At 34.5% G+C, this 24,282-nt stretch overlaps 2 protein-coding genes and 1 pseudogene across 3 annotated transcripts in view; 1 reads left to right on the forward strand and 2 right to left on the reverse strand.

Annotated features, from left to right (window-relative positions):
• Positions 1-24,282, forward strand: part of NT5DC1 (5'-nucleotidase domain containing 1) — a 148,694-nt gene that overhangs the window by 30,962 nt on the left and 93,450 nt on the right. The gene's annotated exons all lie outside the window — the stretch shown is intronic.
• COL10A1 (collagen type X alpha 1 chain) overlaps positions 1-24,282 on the reverse strand; it is a 48,438-nt gene that overhangs the window by 15,256 nt on the left and 8,900 nt on the right. The window lies entirely within an intron of this gene.
• LOC140713156 (60S ribosome subunit biogenesis protein NIP7 homolog pseudogene) lies at positions 1,104-5,281 on the reverse strand (annotated as a pseudogene).

A 24,282-nucleotide genomic window follows, 5' to 3' on the forward strand; every position in this document is an offset into this window, starting at 1 on the left:
CTTAATGACATCACCTGCTTTCCATAGTAACCCAGCTGAGTTAAAAATATAGAATGTCTTGGCCCCTTGACCTAAGATCTTCAAGGATCTTGGCCACCCAATGGGTTCTCAACCATTCACACATGTTCCTACTCTATTTACAACTTCGGCTTTCACATGCAGTTTCTGCTAAGTTGGAAGGAGAAATAAAATAGATAATTAAAGTGTTAATTAGAGAAGTCACAGGGTAACAATTTTTATTTAGATCTCTTTGTTCCTCTCTTTACTATCATACTTGAGAACAACTCCACAGTCACCATTTATAGTGTACGAAGTAAAGTACTTGTGGGTACATGAGTACCTATAGAATATTAAGTACCTGTAAGGCACCTGAGTACCTGTAGGGTCTGTGTGGCAACACAGACCACCAGGAAACCCATCGCCAAAATGGATACTCATGCAGCTATTTAACTTAATCATATTAACAATGAAAATACATCCCAGTAATGCTGGGCCCTTGTCTGTTTAGCCATTGATCAAATAATTGTGTTACCTCACCCAAAAAACCTCTCCCCTAACAATGCAAAGATGCTTAGTGAGTCTTCCTGCTGTCCCTGGTTCCTGCCTCTTGCCCACCAGTAATGCTGACCAGATCGCCTGGCCTTTTTGCACCCTGGTTTCCTCTTTGCCTACTTTCTTTCATATGTTAAAGGTAATTGCTATTTGGGAAAAATGTAACAAATAGAAAATAAAATGTGTATACTATAGAGATATAATAACCATTAATAGTGGTTTTTTTTCCCCCAGTGATCTTATTGGTGCTGAAATTCTTTAATAAATTATGAGTCAAAAATAACTCTTGCCACTTATGATGCCAGTCAGGTGGAAGTTTGGACATGCTGTCATCTTCCCCTGCTTTCTCTTCATTTTATGTTAGGAACTTTGGAAAGTTAAATGACACATATATCAAGTGGCAAAACTGCCTGGGAATGCTCCACAGTTGTGAATGGTGATGATGACCATACTGGTGTCCAAGAAGTAAATATCTCTGATACTAGACAGCCTTCTCAAATGATTGTCAGACTTTTTCTGACCCTCTGTGTGTACTAGTTGCCAGGCTGGATTCTAGGAATCTGGAGCAGGAGCTACTTCCTGCTGTAGATTCATGGTGATAAACGCCAGACACCAACGCCTCTTACGGCCTCTGGCTTCTTTAGTGTCTGTGTGGATCTATCTTCCAAAACATGAAATAGTGTTTTCTCATACTTTATACTCTTTCCTGAATGTAACTCAAGGACTATGGGTTATTTATTATTGAAATTCCACTCTATACAAGTAGTGCCTGTTACAAGGCCTAGATCTTATAAATGTTGCTGAATGAAGGAACTGAGAGTGTCAGGACACCAGATTGCCATGTTTATTGAGGTGGATGGTTTGCCTCGTGCTTGTGAATGCCCAAGGATAGGGCCATTTGCATGGTACTGGTTTGGACCTGAGTCTTTCCAAACCTTTCCTTACCTTAAAATAATAACCTGGAATTCTTGTAGAGGTCCTAGTATCAACAACTTCTTCCCAAAGTAGTTTTCACAAAAGAAAATAACTGTAATTGTTGTTCTAGTAAGTGTGTACCTTAAATTGTTCTACTGGCTACTAAGTTAGAATTTCAGAGATTTTTCAAAGACAGTTTTTTCTGAAAATAGGCATGGTAGGAAGATATAGATGTAAGAGGGTAGGTTCAGGTTGGGCCTGAGATGGAAAGAAAAAGAAGAAGAGCCCAGAATCTTTGGAATTTAGAGAGATTTCTTTAAATATCTCAGAAACCTGAACTATGCAGTTTCAGAGCAACAAATAACTTTTTAGACATAGCTATCCTTCACTTTCCCATTGTCTTTTACTCATCTATATCGCATTTACTTATTGATACATTGATTTATTCAACTCTTCAATGTATTAAAAATATATTATATTCCAGGAAATAAATGGACTCACAGACTACTGATACCATTTATTAATTCTTTCCCTGCTCAACCTACCTGTTAGCATCTTCTCTCTTGAATGGAAATACATATATGACCCTTAAAGGGGGAAGATGTTATTATTCGGGTTGTGAGTATTAGATAGATATTTTAGAACACTCAAGTTTATAAAATGAAAATTTGAGAATTGCATCAGTATCATTAAAATACAAATATTAAAGCTGAAAGAGATACTAATCCGAGTAAGTACTAGAAAATGATATTTCAATTTTTTTCTGTAGCATCCATAAACCCCCACTTTTTATTTAACAACTCCTTGTGAGTTCTCTAGATAATATTGGTAGAGCCCTCAGTTCTGCTTATTACTCAGCAAAGTTATGCTTGGACAGAATGAACTTTTTTCTCATTAAAATCTTAGGTAGTATTCCATTTCATTACTTGATGAACAATATAACTTCTATTACCAAAAACATTTTGCACAAGCTATATTTAATATTTACTCTAGACTCATTGGACTTTAATTCAATTAAAAAGCTTTTTTTCTCCCTGATATATATGCTGCTGGCAGTACTATAAACTGTGGATCAACATACCCATCCCTGGTCATAGTTTCACAAATATTCAGGTTAAAAAAAATTTTTCCAACTTTATTGAGTTATAAATGATAAATTAAAAGCATATATATTTATAGTATACAATATAGTTTCAGATATATGTATATATAAATGTATATATATACACACACACATTGCTAAGTGGTTACCATAATCAACCTAATTAACATATCCATCACATTGATGAGAACACTTAAGACCTACTCTTTTAGCAAATTTTAAGTATATGATACAGTATCTCTAACTGTAGTCACCATGCTGTACATTAGATTTCATGAACTTATTCATCCTATGTAACTGAAACTTTGTGCCCCTTGACCACCATCTCCCTGTGACCCTCCACTCTGCAGCCCTTGGCAACCACCATTCTACTCCCTGCTTCTGTGAATTTTGACTTTTTTAGATTACGCATATGAGTGAGATCATGCAGTATTTGTCCTTCTGTGTCTAGTTTATTTCACTTAGCGTATTATCTTCTAGGTTCATCCATGTTGTCAAAAATAGCAGAATTTTCTTCTTCTTTTAAGGCTGAATAATATTATGTGTTTGTGTATATATATGTAATATGCACACTTTTTTAAAAAGGACAAGGGGGCTGACACCTGTCATCTTCCAGACACTGTGTTACATGCTTTATAATCATAATTCTTCTAATTCTAAAAACCATTCTTAGGTAGGTGGTTATAGCTATTTCTTAAGTTTTGTGGGTTTTTTTTTTTTTTTTAAAGAAGAAAATGAAGCTTATTAAAGTTGAATGACTCATCCAAGGTCATTTAGCTGGTAGGTGGCAGAACTGGGTTTGAAACCGAGTTTTTCTTCCGTACCACATAACACTTACTATCAATTGCTTTTATTATTTCAGTCAAATTCCATTTGTGAAATCTCAGATGTGACCTACTGCTCTGATATGGCAGTATCTATCTTTCATATTAATAAAGAACAGAGAAAACCCATGTGCTGTTATCATGAGTTTGGAAAACAAAGTATTATCACAGATAACAATAAGCTTTCTTGTCCTTAGTTCCAACAGTTCGGAATCTGTTACTCAGAACAAGAAGCCCTCAGATTCAGATACGAAACAGAATATTTAGTCACAAACACAAAGATCTGAAACCCCAATTTTGAGCCATTTCTGTACAAGAAGAATCCAGCCTGTGTTTGTCAGTGATGGATAGCATATAAACTAAGAAGACCTAAAGAGGTTATAGAGTTGACAAAATTCAACCCGTTGGTGGAATCCATGCAAACACAGGAAATGAAGCTGGGCCTTTCCACACCACTGTGAGTCCTTGCAGTGACTTCATTTTAAGTCAACGTCTTTTTGTGCCACACATATTCACCCATGTTTGCTTGAAGAAATACCACAAATTGGTGGGGTCTCCTTTTGTGCAGTCTTGCACAGATGTTACTGCCACCCCAAAACCCAAAGTGATGTCTGCCACCACCACTTCCTGGCCAGAAGTATTTTTCATGATTTGGCGCAGACTAGATTTCAACATATCGTTCCCATATGGGAAGGACTGCTCTGCTCCAGGTTTTATCCACACTTTATACTTGGCATAGGGTGCAGGATAATCCAGAGCTGTGATGTGCAACTGAAACTTGTGGGTCTTGGTGAATTTTCTGAAGCAGGTCCCAGGGAAATCAGATATCGGCACCAGCTTCAGAATCTTCTCACTCACATAGTACACCTGGTCTTTGTGCAGCCGAGAACAGTAGGTGCCATTGAGCCTCACAGCCAGCAGCTAGAAATTCTCCCTAATGCATTTCACAGTCTTCTCAAATATTACATGGGTCTCCTCTTCAGTCAAAGTCTGCATTTTCTCACTGGGTTGGAACACTGGATCCTCGTGCCTCAGTAGTGGGAAACAGAAGTCCCACGTTTTCTTTACCCTTCAGCCATCAACAGACACTTAGACAAATGCAATTATTTACTGAACCAAGACATCTTTTATAAAATGAATGTGTGCAATACTTAGATGTTTATATGGAAAACCAGATATCTTTTAGAGTTGTGAGAATCTATTAGAAAATGTCCAGCTCGATCGGACACAGTGGCTCATGCCTGTAATCCTAGCATTTTGGGAGGCTGAGGCAGGCAAATCACAAGGTCAGGAGTTCGAGACCAGCCTGACCAACATAGTGGAAAAAACCCATCTCTGCCAAAAATACAAAATTACCCGGGCATGGTGGTGTGCACCTGTAATCTAAGCTACTCGGGAGGCTGAGGCAGAAGAATCACTTGAACCTGGGAGGCAGAGGTTGCCTTGAGCCGAAATGACACCACTGCACTCCAGCCTGGGTGACAGAGTAAGACTCTGCTCAAAAAAATAAAAATAAAAAATAAAAATAAGTAAATAAATAAAATGTCCAGCTCAATAGCTGACATTTTAAGGTCTTATGTGCTAGATCTAATTCTAACAACTTTGCATATATTATTTATTTACTTCTCATAGCAGCCCCGTGAAGTAGGTACTATTATTATTCTCATCTTTAGAGATAAAGAATTTGAGGCCTAGAGGTTAAGCATCTTAGCCAAGATCACCATGGTAAAGTGACTGTTTTCTACGGATATATTTCTTTAGGATTTATGAGAAACAGTGTAATTCCAAGAATAGCACTACTTAACTAGGAACTACTGTGTTGGCTATTCCTTGTTAAGATTTGTGTGAAAGCGTAATCCCACTACGTCTGCTTTCAAAACCATCTCAAATCGGTGAACACTGTTTTTAATTCTTTACAATTGAAAGAGCTATGTTGTTTCAGTTCTAAAATGGGCTAGTTCAGAATTTGCTAATTAAAAAAGAAGCTAATTGAAAAGCAAATAGTGCGAATGTTAGTATATTTGTTTTTATTTTGAAGACGTGTCAAACATGCTTATTTTTTAGGACATCATGGCCTGTTATAATAATTAAAAGGCAGAATAGTGTAACTAAAAACTTTTCAATGTTTTGGGAGACTTTTGAATTATTACTAATATATGAATTCTTACTAATGGGATACATGTAGAACTTCATTTTGTAGTATTTATATTTGTATAGAATTGTACATTTAGCATGCGTTAAATATGGCAGGGGAATGCCCTTGATTACAACTATGATATTGAGAGAGTAAGAATAGATAGTGAATATTTTTTCAGTCCTGCTTTTGGTTTGATTTCCCCATAAATCTTGATTTCTCACGTTGGTAAGTGTTAGTTTATAATTGCATTATTAGTTTTGTGACCAGTAGGATTTGTATAATTGCAGCAGAGTAAAACTTTTAAAAATTAATTTAGTAAATGATATTTTGATCATACATGACTTAGAAAATGACCAAATAATGCAACTACAAAAAAAGATGTATTCTTACGATTTATAGCACAGCTATTAAAAATACAGAAAAAAGGATAAAGAGTTATTTGGCAAAAATTCTAATAGAAGAATATTGGGGGAAAATGTTAAGAGTTTTGGAGCCTGGGGAAGTAACTGACCTTACCAAAGTGTGGGGTTTTTGGGAGGAAAGAAGTCTCTCAGTCTACTAGTAACAATTTGTGGGTAATTAACTTAAAGAATAAATTCTGTGTTATTTGGTACAAATGATGATTAAACTCTTGTGTAGAATTTGGATAATACAATTATTTTATTTTGAATAATATAGCCTAAAGCTGACTGTAAAGCAGTATTGAGAATAATTGTATTTGAAATCCACCTATTTGTATACTTTTTTTTTAACTTTCAGTGTTGATACCACAAAATTCTTGTGCATTTTAATATACATTGTATGCTACAGTGTAATGATACTGAAGTGCTTTCAAAATGCATTTTACTTGTGGTGTTAATAAGTTTATCAGAATTTTAAAAAACATTTTATAAGACAGTAAAGAGCACTTCCAGTTTTTAAAATTTGTTTGTTTTACGTTATGGCACTTTACGATCTAGTTTTTTGATTTGCAAATTACACATGTGAGTCATGTTATGAGCTATGGTTCTTTATATCTTTCTTGTCATGGGAGGAAAGAGAGAAATAGGAATTAGACAGTTTTTTGCTTAAAAGACATTATAAATATTAATATTAAGACATCTTCTTCAAGGTAAGGACCATTTGTATAAAAGTTGTGTCTTTGAGACCTAGTACAGCACTTGAGTCTTCTGCCCCTCATTTTAAAAATAACATTCCATGATTATCATGATAGTTAGGTCTGATTCAACTTTGTCTTCAGATTGGACTTGTGTTTATTGGGAGTCTTCCCTGTGTCAGGTGTTTTGCTTTTCTTATTTGATCCAGAAGAGACTTATGTGGTAGATGTTACCACTGTATTTTGTAAGGAAACTGAAGCCCAGGAGGTTAAGGAATTCCACAGGTTCATAAAACCAGTAGGTGGCAGAGCGGAGAGTTGAATGTTGCCCTCCTATGGACACCAGTTTCAAAGGCTACTTTGGCATTTTTCCACTAGTGCATGCTCTCAGGTATTTGAAAATATTCCTCTTTTGTTTAATTTCCTTTCATTGTTACCTAAAGCCATCAACTTATGCTTATATTCTATCCCTTATAAACTAGCTGAAATGCTGTGGTAGCAGTTACACATCACTTAGTTAATATACTTTCTCAGAATGGGAGCACCTCCTTTGCTCTTCTGGGCACATCACACCTCTCCTTTCTGCCTTACATTGCTGGTTTCCACAATTTTCAAGAGCAAGTACCCATTTTTTTCAATATTTAAAATTGGGAAAACTTGGATATGTGTATAGTATATAGCATTCTTGTATGCTCAAGGTGAGGAATATTAATTTAATGAACACATGTATGTGTATATGCTACCCAGCAAAAGAAACTTAACATTACCATTCTTTTTGAAACCCCTACGCCATCTCCTTGACGGCATTCCCCGTGTTTCCTCATGTAGTTAATTATACTGGGTCTCTTATTCCCTCTGTCCTTTTAGAAAGTATACCACTCTACATCCCACCCACAATAATGTTTTTCTTGCATGTTTTTAAATTCTATATTTAAAAGGAATTCTACTGTGTGTATCTGCTTCTGCAACATACTTTTTTGATGTAACATTTTGTTTTTGAGATTTGTCCATACTGATATGTGGGGCTGTTTATTCATTTTTCACTGCCCTGTAGTTTACAATGGTATAAGTTTATCAGAATTTTTTTTATCTGTAATGGATATTTAACTATCCAAAATAGTACTGCTCTGAACATTCTTGTACATGTTTCCTGGCTACATGCAAAAGAATCTTTCTAGGAAGTATACCTAGGAGTGGAATATTAAGTATATATATTTTTCTGCTTTACTGCTAATTCCAAATTATTTTCTAAATTGTTTCATGTTTTTACCAGCAGGGCATAAGGGTACACCCACTTGGTATCATCTAAACTTCAAGGTTTGCCAACCAGTAGTTGTAAAATGCTGTCTCATTTTATTGTATTTGTATGATACTGATTCTAATGATGGTGAGCATATTTTTATATGTTGATTGTGTTTTTTTGTGTTTACTTCTCTCTCAAATACCTGTTTGTACCTTTGCCCACTTTTTGCCAGATTTTGTTTGTTTGTTTGTTTGTTTTGTTGGTGGTGTTTTTTTTTAGTATTCTTACATATTTTGGAAATTGATTTTCATTAGTTATATGTGTTGCAGATATTTTCTTTCAGTTTGTGACATGTTCACTCTCTCTAGGGCATTTTATGTGTTATCTGCAGCTATCATCTATCTAAGAAAGACTCCATTGTTTAAAATAACTCATTGAGATTCAGTAAATTACTTATATTGTTCTTTTCCCAACTTTCCAGTGGGACTCCAAGTTGTTGTATATTCAAGAAAAACTTGGCACCCTTGTGAATGACAGTAGAGAATGTTTCATTAATTTCTTTTGATGACCTTCCTTTCTCTAGTGGAATTAGGTGACCATTCTTTTTATAGAATTTCTAATTCTAGGTTTACTTGCAAAGGTTCAGTGTAAATCATTAACAGAAGTTTTATTCAACATTTGAATTCAAGAAAAGGTTACTTTGTTTCTTATGTGATAAAAACTAGTACCACATTTTCTTTCCTTTTTTCTTCCAACAGGAGAATGTTTCCAGTCGAGGATTATGATAAGCATTTAATTACTGAAAATCCTTACATAGAGTCTTATTTCAGTAAAGATTTTCTGCCAAAACACACACATGCACACACACACACACACACACACATACACACACACACACAGTAGATGTGAGATGTTTCTAGTCTAGAAAATATATAGGAATTCCTATTTCAGGAAAATTTTGATGAAGTTACTTAGATGAAAACTCAAAAACAGATTTGTTACTTCTCAGTTTCACTTAATAGCTGATTTGTGTGTGATAACAAATGTAATTGTTATTAGGATCTTACTCCTTTGATATTTACAAAACCACTTTTTTGTAGGAACTAAATGGATACTCTTTCTAAAATATGAAACTAATTTAGTATAGTTCACAGTTGTTCCATTTTATTTTTGAGAATTTACGGGACCAAATTTAGTAATGTAATTGTAAAAGACAAAATACCATAAATTATTTGATTAAATTATATTTTTGCTTTTCTTTAACTTAAAAAAGTTGTTACTTGGCATATATTTAGGAAAAGGTAGTAGAGATTTCAAGTTGGAAAAAAAATTAATAACATAAAAACAAAAACCACATATACTCCAACTTGAAAGCACCTCTTTCAGGTTTCATATTTTACATTTAATTATTTTATATATCATTAATGCTGGTTCTGCTCTTAAATTCATGTTTCACTCCTAAAACATGTTAAATGAGTTTATAATTTACTTCTGATTATTTGGTTGAAATGTGTTAGCATCTGAAAATAAACATATACAGGAAAATAAGATACTTGATTTATAGTATGTGGCAAAAACTGTGTTTTTTCCTTAGAGTCAGGAATGTCTTCAGCGAGCTGGGCATCTTGATAGAATGATAGCTTAAAGGGGTCGATGGCAGTGGCTGAGATAAACAGGAAGCAGTGAAATACATTAATAGTGTTCTTCCAACCTTGAAAAGTAGAATTTGGCACTGCTTTTCTTGTTTCTTTTTGTTTCTTATGAACTGTCTGGTTCAGACTGAAGATGTAAGGTTCTGTATTTATCAGTTCTAAAAGTTATTTTCGTGTTCTAATGCCTTCTTTACATCTGTCCCAGTTTCTTCACATATATGTCTGTCTGAATACATGGAAATCAAGCAAATTCCAAAACAAAATCCAAAGATCTGGATTAACTATTCTCTGTGTTTCATGGTGGGAAAATTTGATGGATAAAATTATAGACATTATGGTTTGTGTCTTATTTGGAAGAAGACTATGGTTCTGTCCTTTTGCTGTTACTAGGAAATTCCTGGAGATAAGATTTTGTTATTCTGAATAATATTTAGAAATAATATTAAAATAAAGCAATTTTAAGAAACATAGATCATATTAAAAGAGATAGTACTACACTTTCCCACCGCTTTTGTTTTTGCTTTTGAGATGGAGTCTTGCTCTGTCGCGAGACTGGAGTGCAGTGGTGCGATTTCAGCTCACTGCAACCTCCGACTCCTAGGTTCAAGTGATTCTGCCTCAACCTCTCAAGTAGCTGGGATTATAGGCACGTGCCACCACACCCAGCTAATTTTTTTTGTATTTTTAGTAGAGACAAGGTTTCACCATGTTGGCCAGGATGGTCTTGATTTCTTGACCTTGTGATCCGCCCACCTGGGCCTCCCAAAGTGCTGGGATTACAGGCTTGAGCCACCGGGCCCAGCCTTTCCCACCTCTTTAATTGTTTTTGTTCAGGTTGAATTAGTTCTATTACTTAAATTTTTTTTTTAATCCTATGAAAACTTCCAAGTCACACGGTCCTTGTTAGCTATAGTTAAGAAATGAGAGTGTGCCATTTTTTATTGCTGTTAATATTTTGTTGCATTACTTTTTTTTTTTTTTTTTTTTTTGCATTTTGGGTGTTTGATGTATAATTTCAAAGATATATGATTGCTTTATGGATAAACCTAGGAAGTAAGTTATTCGGTCAACAAAATTAGCTATAGTAATTCATTTTATTATAATCAAATCAAGAAAAATTAGGACCGTCGTTTATTGCAACATTGTCAAATTTGTAGTAGTGTTTGGTTGTGTTGTGTTTTCTCTGTTAGATTTTAATCTATATCGATTAGCAAAATATTTGTAATGCTTTATAATAAAGAACAGATGTGAGTAGAATGCCTTAAACCTTTTTATGACTTGAGAAAAAACTTACAAAGATTAGGAGCTTTATCATTTTTCACACTCATTGCCAAATAAATACAATCATTTATATTTTTGTAATGAGGATATTCACAGTTCATGTATTGGTGGTGTCGGGTATTCTGCAGTCAGATATTTGGATATCCCGGGAATTTATATAATTGGAATTCTTTTTATAACAGATAGTATGAAAACAAACATATTCTTCTTACAACATTAAAGTGTAAAAGGAGGCCAGGCGCGATGGCTCACACCTGTATCCCAGCACTTTGGGAGGCCAAGGCGGACAGATCACGAGGTCAGGAGATCAAGACCATCCTAGCCAACATGGTGAAACCTCATCTCTACTAAAATACAAAAAATTAGCTGGACGTGATGGTGCATGCCTGTAGTCCCAGCTACTTGGGAGACTGAAGCAGGGGAATTTCTTGAACCCGGGAGGCAGAGGTTGCAGTGAGCTGAGATTGTGCTACTGCACTCCAGCCTGACAGAAGAGCGAAACTCAGTCTCAAAAAACAAAAAAAAAAAAGTGTAAAAGGAGAACACCAACTTTCATTCACATATACTGAGTTGCTAACTCTATTAAATTTGTTTCTCCTGGTTTTCTATATTACTTTAAATATATAACTCTAAGTTTAGAATTCAAATATTTAGGTGTATTTAAATTAACCTTGAGTTTTAATGAGTTAGTAAACAGACTCTTAGAGTTTGTTTGTAATCCACACCAGACTTTGGGACAACTGTTTGTTAGACTTCACACCAGTAACAAACTCCCTAAGGGGACTGGGTGTGATAGCAGGAAGTAAACCAGGAGTGGTGAGCCAGTGGTATTTGTCCCTGACAACTTTGAGTTAGTTCACCACATCCCAGCCACAAATATGCATGATAGGAGAATGAGAGTTCTGTTTGGCACATAGTTCAAAAACAGACATTTTCAAACAAGGGGATCATAGGTTGATGGCATTGAAAGTTACTAGATTTGTTCTAACATGTGCCGGTTGCCAGCAGTGAAGAAGTGATCTGAGGGAAAAGGGCTCAATTAGAGAATGTATTGTGTGCCAGTTATAGATTTGATTCATACATCAGATTGATGCATGAGAAATGGAATGCCTCTTAAATATAATATATGGGCAAAGTTACAGGACATAAGAACTTCTAGTTTCTGTCTTGAAGCTTTATAATAGATTGAAAGCTTCTTTAAACTCTCCTCACTCTGCAGTGAGAAGTTGGACAGTTGTCCTCAACAGAGGACAATTAATAACTGCGTACTGTTAAATGTCCCCAAAATAATTTGTTTAGAAAGGTGAGATATGATAAAAAGAATGGGCAACAAAGTGTTTCCCTTATCATAAATTTTGTCAGGTCATAAGATCTGAGTTCAGTAACTCTACACTATGAAATGCTGAAAAAAATCAACATTAAATTGATGGTAAGAAGAAATGCTGATTTTCAAAATGCAAAATTTTTCTGTTCTTTATTATCTCTTATTAAGAAGATTGGCCACATCCTTACTTCAGGGTACTTCTACAAGTTTCATACTTATATAAGAGGTTAAAATGGGTCCTGTATTATTTCATTAGAAGTCCTGTCCTGCTATTGTCATCTTATTGATTATTCTTGAGATTGTTTTCTTTTCATCTCTTACCTAATATTTGTTTATTTACCAAAGTTACATAATCTCCTCTTAACATTTTAGAGTTTTCTTTAAAGTATCCCCAGTGATCTGAAAATCAAATTTGTATCTTCTGTCCTATAAAGTAAAAAATAGTTTGTTTCATTTTTTGAATTTATTGTTCATTTCCAGATACTTACCAATTCATTTTTTTTTTTTTTTTAGTTTTTACTGACCATTTTATTTTTAACAGTAATTTAGCTCAAAATTATAAACTAATGAAACCAAATTTTGATACTTTCTGAACTTCTTTTAACATTCATGTGATGGTATTTGAGAGCAGCAAACACTCGTTTTGTCGTTGGTAACTATTTCAATTTGGTATGCAGTCTAATGTTTGTACAGAGCACTGTGCCAGGCGGAAATCTTCCCTTACTTACTTCTGAAGAGCACCGCAGAAGTAAAAGGATGTCCTCCTCATTTTCTTATCACAGTTAGCATGTACACAGTTACCAGCCATATGTCCCACAGCCTGACTTGTTGATTATGGTTACAATTAATACTGATGAAAAAAAGACTTTCATGCTTTGTGTGCTGAGTGTGGTGGAGAGTTTAAGGCAGGGAGAGTCCCTGGGGATATGATAAAGTAATATAGATAACCTGAGATTTAAGTCCAGTATGTGGTTAAAAGGGAATCAAGCAAATAAAAAGTTATCTAGGCTGCAGAACAATGGTGGCTATGTCCTTTTTGAGTAGGTGGCGTCAACCTGTGATTTTTAGACAGCTTGCTAAATAGATTTTATCATACTTTGACCTCCCAACTTCAGATAAAAAGGGTAAGAACGAATTTCTCAGAAGCTCCATGACAATAAGTAAATAACTGGAGTCGCTTTACTCAAAATGGGTGAAAGAAATCCCTTTGGATTAAAGCCAGAGAAATTCTTAGCTGGCTACTTGAAACTTTCTCCTTAAAAAAAGAAAGTATGTGCCAGGGGAAGAGAAGGTTAAATAAATTATTGTTAAATGAATTAAATAGGAATAAATCTAGAAGAAATACTTTATCTGTATCTTATAGTTTCCTATAGTTATGATATAACTTATGTTTCTTAAACTTAAGTATGCTATAAATCTTTTTGATCTACATTGTTTAAGTTCATGGTATTCAAACTGAATAGACTGGGAAATTTAATGTATGAAAAAGATAACATTTCAGATCAATGGAAGACAGATTATTCAATAAGTAGTGTTTGGCCTATGAATAGCCATCTAAAAAAATACAGTGATGCCTTACCTCACACCTAATACCTAAATAAATTCCACAGAGATCAAAGGTCTATGGATTAAAAAATAAATTATAAAACTACTAGTAGAAAATGTAGGGGGATATTTTTTATATATTTTTTTTTAATCATGTAGTCAGAAAGCCTTTGAAGTATGACCTCAAACCCAGAACTATAAAAGCAAAGATGTATGAGTCTGACAACATTAAAAAAAAAAAAAATCTACATATAAAGAAAAATACAAGTAAAGTTAAAGATAAATGACAAACTGGGACCAGACATGGTGGCTCACACCTGTAATCCTAGCACTTTGGGAGGCCATGGTGGGCAGATCACCTTGAGGTCAGGAGTTTGAGATCAGCCTGGCCAACATGGTAAAATCCAAACTCTACTAAAAATACAAAAATTAACTGGGTGTGGTGGCATGTGCCTGTAATCCCAGCTACTTGGGAGTCTGAGGCAGGGAAATTGCTTGAATCCGGGAGGCAGAGGTTGCAATGAACTGAGATCCTGCCACTGCACTCCAGCCTGGGCAACAGAGCGAGACTCCATCTCAAAAAAGAAAAAAAAAAAAAAAAAAGATAAATGACAAACTGGGAGAAATATTTCCAGCTCATGTAATGAAGCTAATAGTCTTAATATATAAAAAGTTATAAAAAGTTTGTTTTAAAAAGTATTTAAAGCAAAACAACCCAGTTGAATAATGGATAAAGAATTATAAATGACCTTAAACCTGTGCAAAGATGTAGCTTTATTTGTAATGACAGATTGCAAATAGAAACTGTTACAATACTTTAATATAAACTTTAAAAATGTTAAATGCACAGTCACCCAAGAATTATATCTCTAAGAATTTATATTACAGATACAGTTGCATATGTGCAAATGATGTATATACAGGGTTATTGATTATACCATTATTGGTAACAGCAGAAGAAGGAACTGCTCAAATATTCATTCATAAGAACTAGTTACATTAGCAGTCATTAAAAAGGTGGAGGCAGGCAGGGAAATCACTTGAACCCGGGAGGTGGAGGTTGTAGGGAGCCGAGATCGTGCCGCTGCACTCCAGCCTGGCGACAGAGCAAGACTCCATCTCAAAAAAAAAAAAAAAGGTGTAGGCACCTTGTTATGGACTATGAAAGACATCCAGAATATATTTAGTAGGAAAAAAAAAGTATATAGAATAGAGTAGATGGTATACAGCATTTATGTAAAATACATAATTAATACATGTGTAGCACAGAATATCTCATATTCCTTGTATAAGGATAGACAAACTAGTAAGAGTGCTTGCATCTTGAGAGGCAAATTGAGTAAGTTGGGGACAGGAGTGGGAGGGAGACTTAGTTTTCATTGTATGCCAGCCTTTACATTTTGAATGTTGCACCAAGCATAATCTATTCCAAAACATATCATATTTTTTAAAAATCCTTACAAAAAGATAAAAAGCAAAATAGAAAATATTGTAGCATTTGTTTTCATTGCAGTTTGCCATACATGCCATCCATAGATTGTCTACTTTTTGGAGCATTTGAATACAGTGATAGACAACTGTGATCCTAAAATTATAGTTAATTTATATTCCCTTGCTGGTACCACTCAGTCTTGCAGTGCATTAGGATCATCATTGTGAATATTGATTTTCATTGTATTCGTGTGGATGTGTTAATTAATAGAGGTATTACTATGATAATAGTTTATTTTTTTAGAACATCAGTTTTTTTTTTTTGGTTAAGAAATGACTAAAAGTTGGATGCTTTGTATAACAAAGTCATTAATAACTAAAATGGTTTTTTGAGAAAATTTTTGTTTTTCTCTATAGGAGATAAGTAATCAAACAAAATACTGTTTGTTATTCAGATAATATGTGAATGTACTGACTTTTTAAACCCATATTTTGAGTGGGTTACAGGTAGTCATTTCTATAAGTCAAAAGTAAAGCGTAACAGGGAAAATAAGGATCTAGCCAAAGAAGTGTTTTTAAAATATATATATTATGTGATATCAATTTATAAGTTACAGCTTATTCTAAAAAGTCAGTCTTGTGTTTTTAATCTCTAGAAATATACTAAACATTTAAGTGATGAGAATTGACCATTCTTTTTAGACTTTCCTAGATGTTTGGATTCTTAGCCCATTCCATGTGTTTTTTACATTTTCTTTCTTTACTATAAGACAGGTGCATAATCCATGGATAAATTCAAGTGGACAGTAAGTCAACAAAGTTCTCAAAATATATTTTGCCTGGCAGGGCATTTTGGAGTAATTATACATTTGGTTCAGAATTTGAAAGTGTGGGTGATATTATTAGCTGTTTGACACAATTTAAGTTATTTGGTGACTTCTAAAATTTTAAATCAGGAATTTTTTAAATAATAGCTTAAGTATATGTTTTCATCACTGCAAAATTTCAGAATATTATAAGCCATTTGTATATACTAACTTATTCTTCCAGTACATATGACAGGAAATCAAATAGACAGTGTGTCTTTACCAGACTGACTCTGCATTTTTAGGATTATGATCTTCTAAATTATTTCCCTGCCAGTACTAAGAGAACACTAACCTATTCAAAGCCTACTTTAGTAGGATAAATAACTTGAGTCTGAGACAGAGCTTTCAAAACAGAATGGTATTTGAATAGTGAAGTATATAACGCTTTTAACAAAGGTGAACCAAAGGATGACTGTCGAAAGGGTATCTAGACTTTATTGGAGGAACTGTTTTTCCAAAAGAGCCCAAATGCCTGGTGGAGACCCTGAATTAAAAAGGCAATATTTGAAGTTAGTGGTGTTGCACCAAGTCAGTTTAGAGATTAGGGTAGAACTTTTGAATCTGGAATCTCCATGTAAAATAAGTGGTGAAAGAGTTATGAAATCAGACAGCTTGAAGATTCAAATAGGAATCTTTTTAGTGAGTCTCCTTTCTTTAAAGGTGAAGACATTGAGATAAGGAATTTGATTTGCACAAAGAACCAGCATTAGGACTTATGGCTTTTTATCTAAAGCGTAGTGTTCCCCCACTCACAGGTAGGTAAGGTTGAAAGTGTTGCTACATTCGTGTACCTTTATTGCCTATGATGTTTCCCTTTGACATCTGCCCCGCAAAGTACTGTTGAGAAGCTGAGAGAAGGCTTGTGGGCCGTAAGTATTGAAGCTTAGAGAATAGGAGCTAGATCATGTTGTTTTGTAGGCCCGGATAAAACGTCAAGTCCTTGACAAGGGCAATGAGAGGCCAAGTCTAGAAGGATTTTTACAAATGACCTAATTAGATGTGTGTTTTTACTATGGCTCTAATATGGAGCGCATACTGAGGGAGCCCATGGCCACTGAGAGATCAGTTAAGAAAATTTTTTTTTAATTTTTAATTTTTTATTATTATTTTTTGAGACGAAGTCTCACTCTGTCACCCAGGAAGGAATGCAGTGACACTATCTTGGCTCACTGCAGCCTCCACCTCGTGGGTTCCAGCAGTTCTCCTGCCTCAATCTCCCAAGTAGCTGGGACTACAGGTGCCCACCACCATGCCCAACTAATTTTTCTATTTTAATAGAGATGGGGTTTCACCATGTTGGGCAGGCTGGTCTCGAACGTGTGACCTCAAGTGATCCACCTACCTCGGCCTCCCAAAGTGCTGGGATTACAGGCGTGAGCCACTGCACCTGGCCTTGAAAATGGTATTTTAGATTAGAATGGGGCAGTGGAAATAGAAGTCCCTGGGCAAGAGTGAGTTTTAGGTACGTTACCTAACTTTTAGAGATTGGAGCATTAGTCTAGCAGTATTTTTGTAAGCTAGTTTTTATTTGATGTTGTTTGCTATTATTGCTGTCTGTCATATAAGGTTGTAATCTAATAAAATATCTGAAGGTAAGGAAGCTGGAGAACCTTGGAGTCTTATATATCTAGTGAATATCAAATGTGGATTTGAGAATGTCATCAAATTTTGTGTAATAGATATGGTGTTCATATTTAACCATTACATAGGTTGATTTTAGGTACTATGATTGACATTTAAATTTTATAAGTAAAGGATGGCAGATTGTATAATTTATGATTTTTTGATAGATGAGTGAATAAGATGACATTAACAACTCTTTGTGGCATTTACAATAAATGTTATGTCATCAATAGAAATCTTGACATCTCTGAATTTTTATATTTTTGTGAATTTGCTCAGGGATTAGAATTTGCAGCTCCTAGTTGCAATTTGTATCACCTGCTTAGCCCTCTTTTTGCTTCTGGGCTGCTATCCAGCCCATATTCCTGCCAACTTCAGTGCCTCCACCATTGCTTATAAAATCCCATCTTCCAAATCCCCGCATTTTAAGGACACTGAGATCAGAATATGTGGGCCTGTGATGAGAATATCAGCCATCTTTGATAACATTCATACATGCAAGTGCATTTTTACTATACATATTTTTCTTGACTAATTTTTTTCTCAAAATTGCACAGGAAGAAAGATTTTTTATGTTTTCAACTCATATTGTTTTTGGTTTCTACCCTCTAAGTGATTGTATAGTTAAAAGGCATTTATAGAGTAAAATCTTATCTATCCATTTATTTATTTACTGGAAATACATTGAGCACTTACATGCTGCTCCTTGTTTAAATGTGTTAATATAAGACTATTAAGTAATGTATATATGTGGTCTATTGGTATACTTTTAAAATTCACAGTGTTATCTAGATAATGTAGTACATGCAAATAATGACAAATGTGATACTGGATTTAGGGTTGCATTTATAGATAATATGTTAGAAACCATTATTTTATATTTCTCTTTCCCACTTATAATGGGAATTAAATATGTTCATTTTAGCCTTTCTATAATAAATACCAGCTTAGTCTACCACAACAAATAAACTTTTTTTAAAAAAGCAGCAACAACAAAATACTTCACTATACTCTTTTCTTAGTTTATTGAAATATTAAATGATAGTTTTGTCTCATCAAATATTCTTTTGTTCTGGAACACTGATGCATTTATTTTGGCCTCTGAAGTTTTATAAGAACATGTTTTTTGGGGAGTATTGATGCCAACTTTATTGAAAACACTTATTTTACTTAGCCATCTGTTGACTAAGATGCAGGATTGTAGTAACCTGGTTGATTCTGCTACACTCTTCCTTACAAAGGATAAGGTGAAATGGAAATTTTGGAGGAGGTGGAGTGAGGTTTGTATGTCACAATCTATTTTAACAGAATGTAGTGCCTTCATTTTCATTATACTTTCAGTGTAGTTGACTTCTTAAACTAGTTTGAAGATTTGAAATTTAAATGAGAATATATGATTGGAAAATACAGGAGCTATCTATTTAATTTTTTTCATTTAATAGTGATTAAAGTTTTAACACCTTAAAGGTGCACACAACAGTTGATTCTTCAATTTATCGTACCATTTAACTCCCATTCCTTTCTTCCTGGCCTCTGCTTTTCACCATGAGGTAGATTTCCTTGCCTCTTGTTTCAAAAATAAGAAAAAAAAATAAAATTAGAAAGCAACTTTTGAACTCCTGTGTCCTGTAGCTTTAAACTCATCTATTATGGTGATTATCTCCCCCACCATGCCAGAGAATGAGGTACCATGCTCTCTCCAAGGCAGTCTGACTCCTGTGCAATGATTTATTCCTCTCTATCTCACATGGGACTTTTATCCTCTGTCCTTTCTTTACCAGGTCTTTATTTAACCCCTTAACATAATGAAGACTTTGAATGCTATAAAACAAAAAGAGAACCCTTCTTCAGCCCTACTGTTTCTTCTCTTCTCCTCTTTTCCTCCATCTTTTTACAGCCATACTTCTTGGTTAGAATGTTCCATACTTTTCTGTTTCCTTTTACAACTCTAATACGGTTCTTGGCACCATTCATTGTTCTTGCTAAGGTCAACCAGAAACTCCAAATTGCTAAATTCAGTGATGTATTTTCTGTAGTCGTATTGCCTCTGAGTTCTTGATTGTGCTCTATGATGTCACCAGAGAAGAGGAAAAGTAAATTTAAATAATCTATAATCCTTCTCCATACTACCTGTCTTATTTTTACAGTATAATAAAATACAGAGGAAAGATTGCTTTATACTTTACCACTAGATGGCTGAACTACATTGTTTTTGGAAAAGAAGTAAAATCTTAATCACTTGAGGTAGGCTAATGTATAACATTTAATAAAATCCCTGATATGTTAGTATAAAAATATATACACAAAAATATACATACATATTCACACATACTACAAATATACAACATAATTTTTGAGTAGGGTTAATTAGAATTAAGAATTTTTTAAAATCGTAAAACATATAACCTTGTCTGATTTTAGCTTTATTTATAAAATATGTTGTATAAGACACATAAAAGATCACAGTATTTTCACATCATATTCTTACACAGACTATCCATAAACATCAGCTCTAAAAGTTTCACAAACATCTTGAGGGCGAATTTAGCTCTATTTTAGATGTAATATCTGTTGTCAGATGATACATTCAGTTATCTTTAAGCATAGTGTTTTATAGAGTCCCTATTCCACTAGAGTTCAAAATAATAGAAGATAATATGCCATTTATTCATTTAAATTTTTAGTTGTAAACATTTTATTCTAATTTTTAAGTCTCCATGAGTCAAGGATTGGTCATAAGTACCTCTATTAGGTATTTAGTTAGGTTTCAGGAATATAGTTACCTCTATTAGGTACCTAGTTAGGCTTCGGAAATATAAAAGTTACATATGAAATTGCCATTGTTGTCAGAAACAGTCAAATATTGGCAGTTTCATATGATTCAGTGTAATAACTTTCTCACTAGTTTAGTCATATTCATTTTTATGTTTTATGCAATGATATGAATAGTCCTGTGGGACTAAGTTTTGGTAAACTAAAGTTTTGACCTTGAAGTATTGTTTCCTCACCTTCTCTGTGGATTTTATTGAAGATATATGTGCAGAAATGCAATTTGGCAAAATAAGCATCAAAAGGAAAAGTAAGTCTTACTACATGCCGAAAGATTTTTTCAAGTACCATTGCAGTATAAAGCTGTATGTATTGCATTTGGAAAATGCATGGTTCATCTTTGAAAATAGAATGTACAATACATGCCTAAAGGGAATTTTTATTTTTTTTAATGAAATGGAGTCTGATGATGGGCTAAGTGCAGTGATTGACCAAAGAGATGTTAAAACATGGCTCTCAAATCAGCATTGATTTGCGGTGTACTTTTTCCCCCTCAGAATAGTAAGAGTCTATTGATTTTACTTTTGGCTATTTAGTTGTAGTGTTAACACTTAATTAAAATGTGTGAGATTTAAAAATAGTTGGTAAATATGTTCAATATTTTAACAAAACAGCAACATGTCTGTAGTAATGTATTGTCTAGATTAAAAGATGCTGTCACTGAGGCCTGGATTTCTTTCTGTTCCTATATCCTAACACTGTCCATGGTCACCCAGTTTCCCCTCAGGAGGAGACATGGTTATGACTTGTTTCTCACCTGGCCTCTGACAACAGATTCACCCAAACACATTATACTCCTTGCTACAGGTGATAATGTTCCTGCTCTGGAATTTTTGTGTTGACCTTATTTTAAGTCTTCCAACAAATGCTGATGAAAAAAAAATACACAAAACTTTGTATTTGCTTTTTTAAAAAATGCTAGAACAGTGAGGTGGTGTTTAAAACAGTTTGAAAGTACACTGTTAATGGTGTTTATTTGGTGAACTTTTACAGCTTAATTTAATTATGAAAGGGAGAGGTTCTTCCTGAGAAATATTGGGATGGTTTTGATGATGGAATTAAATAGTTTCTCATTCATTCTATTTTATTTCACTCATCAAACTAAAAACAAAGCACCGTTTGATTTGTTTATGCCTCAGGATTAATAACTCTTAGCAGAGGCATCTTGTTACATTCTTTGACTTGCCTATGTTGCCTTGTAGGTGAGTAAAAAAAATGAATTGTTTTAATATCATTTTTCTTCATAAGATAAAAATTTAAAAATCATTTAGGATTTTAAAAAAAAAGCCATAAATAACCATATACAACCACATTGTTCTTTCTGTTTTACTTGTAGTCCCTTTGCTGATTTGAAGTGAGGCTGTTATAACAGAATAGAACTTTAGTTTGACAGGGAGTATACAGATTTTATATTAGGCTGGTGCAAAAGTAATTGTGGTTTTTGCCATTACTCTCAATGGCAAGATATGTGGCTGAGTATGATGTGGCTTTGAAATATTTCTACATTCGGATTAGTTAAGGTTACAAATAGTTTGCATGGGTTTAGTGCTTATAAGCATTGTTAGACAACTGTCGTGATGGTTACATGTTATATAGTTTCCTAATGTCTCCAAACTGCTCCAGATGTCTGGGATAATCTGAGAAAAATAATAATCTTTCTTATTAATGACCAATTCATTTAGCACTTTATAGTAGTGGTTTTTATTTTTTGGTTTTTGTCACTCACCAACACAAACATCTCATTTGGAATTCAGTGGTCACTTTCTGGGTGCCTTAGAGGACCATTGCGAATTAACATGGCCTAAAATCATATTTTAAGAATATCGTGTAATACGTACTGAATCCAGTTTAAGAAGTTTGACTAAAGCAAACAATCTAAACAATTTAAAATGACTTTGAATCGATCCAAAATCACATGTGTATTTGCCTATCAGTATTCTGCACATCAATGAAATGACATATGAATGAGGTTACTCCATTACAACATAAGGTGTAAAAGCAAAAGATTAGAACCAAGGCTGGTATCCATATAAAGGGCACTGGGTGAATAAACAACACTGCATCTACACAAAGAAATAATGTACTTTTCTTTAAAAAAAAAAAAAAAAAAGAGGGAAGAAGTTCTGTGTATACTGAAATGGAAACATTCCCAGGGTGTATGTTTTTTATTTTTATTTTTTTATTTTTTTTTTGAGACGGAGTCTTGCTCTGTCGCCCAGGCTGGAGTGCAGTCGCCAAATCTCAGCTCACTGCAAGCTCCGCCTCCCGGGTTCACGCCATTCTCCTGCCTCAGCCTCCCGAGTAGCTGGGACTACAGGCATCCACCACCGTGCCCGGCTAATTTTTTGTATTTTTTAGTAGAGACGGGGTTTCACCGTGTTAGCCAGGATGGTCTCGATCTCCTGACCTCGTGATCTGCCCGTCTCGGCCTCCCAAAGTGCTGGGATTACAGGCTTGGGCCACCGCGCCCGGCCAGGTGTATGTTTTTTAAAGAAGAGATACAGAGCTTATACATTTTATGCTATCTTTTATATAAATGAAAGTGGAGGGGGATAGGTAAGTGTTTATACAAAGAAACAATGGGAGAATATACAAGAGACAAGTGTATACACTTGCCTAAAGGCATTTAGGGTTGGGAATGGGCTAGAAAAAAATTATATTGACTTGAATCAAGTTCAAGAGTCGCTTTTATCTCCTGTAATAAAATATGATAGTGACAAATATACTTTCCTAATCATGCCATCACTTAAAAATTTTGAAGTTATATAAGGTCAATAATGTGTATTTTCTTTGAAAGCATATCCTCAGTCTTCTGTTCTCCATCATCTTTTATTTTGGGGAGGAATATGTAAAATATTTGCCATTTGTCCCCTGTTTTCTCGTGTTTGTTCTTCACTTTCTGTAGTTTTTTTCTCCTCTGCACCCATTTCTCTGATTTTCTGGCAAAACTAATGAGCTTTGTTTTTAGAGTTTAAAAAAATTTTTTTAGGTTGTAGATCTCATTCAATTAATTGTGTTTCATTAGTTAGTTTGTTGGTTTAATACTATGTAGGCACTTTGGGGTTGAAAAAAAAATGTGTTCCATTATCTTTTCTTTCACTTAGCTTATTGTAGTCTGCCTCATAAGGGATTACCATGCTGTGTTAGTGCAAAGTAAAAAGGAATGTGTCTTAAAGAAGACATGGGCAAAGTGAGGGAAAAGGAGGCTGATTACATGTGCTATTTGCAGATATATGAAAGAGGGCAAAAGGGAGTCTTCGTGGAGGCAATGGTAATTTAGAGTTGCCTTGAAAGATGACTTTGGTCATGTAGAGATAGGGGAGAGAAGTCAGATGGAATGACACTGCAGATATTCTTATTGTACTTTCATAATATTTGCTTTTAAATTTCAGCATATCTTGAATAAGAAGTATACTTAAGAGTAATATCCAAGATATCCATGGATATGAAGAAAGTAGAGATCAGATAGCAATAACTTTGTGCTTCATGTCCTCTCCCCAGGCCACCCCACGACCACATTACATCACAACTCTTGCCACAACCTCTTTTGTTCTCCTTAGGAGCCCAGCATGTGTAAGTAGCTCCTGGTGCATTGACCAGCCACTAACTCCCTGGCAAGAAGGCCAGATGCATTTTCCTCATCATAGCTTGTTTATTTGGATGTTTGCTTTTTTTTCTCTTTGCCTAAGCATGTTCACTTCATAGCACTGCCTCCCTTCCACCAAATAGACATGGAGCGGAGGAGACCAGGTCTTGGGCTGCAGCTACATGGATTATTTCGGTATAAGAATATGGAAAACAAAGCAAAACTAACCTTTGGGAATATGTGTATCCCAGATATTTGCTCCTTTTCCCTCTA

The sequence above is a fragment of the Chlorocebus sabaeus genome, chromosome 13 (genome assembly GCF_047675955.1).
Source record: "Chlorocebus sabaeus isolate Y175 chromosome 13, mChlSab1.0.hap1, whole genome shotgun sequence".
NCBI lineage: Eukaryota > Metazoa > Chordata > Mammalia > Primates > Cercopithecidae > Chlorocebus > Chlorocebus sabaeus.